This window comes from Phodopus roborovskii, unplaced genomic scaffold, assembly GCF_943737965.1.
Source record: "Phodopus roborovskii unplaced genomic scaffold, PHOROB, whole genome shotgun sequence".
Taxonomy (NCBI): Eukaryota; Metazoa; Chordata; class Mammalia; order Rodentia; family Cricetidae; genus Phodopus; species Phodopus roborovskii.
Genome location: NW_026127032.1, coordinates 110578 through 111957, shown reverse-complemented (window position 1 = coordinate 111957; position 1380 = coordinate 110578).

Genomic DNA, 1380 nt, shown 5'->3' with positions numbered 1-1380 from the left:
TTTTTCAAAATCATTTTAAGTACAGAAAAGTAGATAATTTTCCAAACATTTATACTGCTTCCAGTCAAACGGGTTCATCTCCCGTTGACATGTCCTGCAGAATGCTTTTGCTGGGGTCCATCTCCACTTGGTTAAACCACCATAATCACAACAGCAATAGAAGAAGCCAGGCACAGACTCCCTACCCATAGTATAAGGGCCCAGGGCTCAGTGCTGTGCAGGGTCTAGGATGGTAGCCTTTTTTCTCACAGGGCCTCCAAACTGGTTGGCAAGCTCCAGTGGTTTTGTCGTTATCACACTCTGGATGATAGATATTTGAAAATAAAATCCAAGCCTTTGGAAATAACTGCATAGTGGGACGAGAAAAAAATGACAACTCCTAGAAGGAACAAAAGCTGGCAATGTAGCACTTCCTTCAAACAGGTCAAGTGGTACTGGTAACTTTGTGCATCAGAGCATATTAGTGACGGTGAAAGATGAGGGTTTTCTTTGGTCAAAATTTTTGGGAAACCTTTTTTAGATAGTGACTCATGAACTGTAGTTTTCTACACTCCAGTGTTTCCTTTTGGCCTCTGACAAACTTTGCTGGAGGGTTGTGTGAATTTCAAATGACACTGGACTACCTCATAGGACCACTGAACATCTTTTCAAATGATAAAGGAAAGTCATATTATCAAAGAAACAAACCACAAAAGTCCAAGAAATAACTGGAAAACATCAGAGCTCAAGTCTATGAGCCCTGGACAGTGATAAAGAGTCAAGAAATCAGTGAGAGAAAAAGCAGACTCCTTGGAGTGAAGGACAGCTGAACAGGACATGTCTGCACTCCTTCTTAACAGCATCACACCTTGCATGTCTCAGGAAACGAATGGAGCTCTCAAACACTCTCTGCAGCAAGTCTAGACTTAGATTACAGAATGAGCTGAGGGCTTATATTTGTTAGAGTTCTATTCAGGGCCAGACTTCAAGTACCTTGCAACTTGAGTAGAGAAGCAACAGCTAACTCACATCAGAACTCTTCCCAACCATGGTCTTTGCTAAGGCCATATCCAAGACAATGGGAGTTATGTGCAAGGCACCAGTCCCCCTAAGACCACAGTGGCCTCAAGGAATGAGACTGATCCTCTTTCCTCTGTATGTTACCAAAGCAGATTCCTCAGTACCTTTTTCATTTATTTGGTTGGGAGCATCTCTGTAAGTCAATACATTTGGCAAGCCTCCTGGTCACTAGGAAGTGAGCTGAAGTCTGGCTTCCTGACAGCAAACCCACTTATTGACCAAAGCTTCCTTGGCCAGGGAGCCCCACAGCTGAGGACAGCAAAGCTGCCTTCACATTACTCACAGTGGCAACCGCGATGGCTTGCATTACACAAAGCTCAA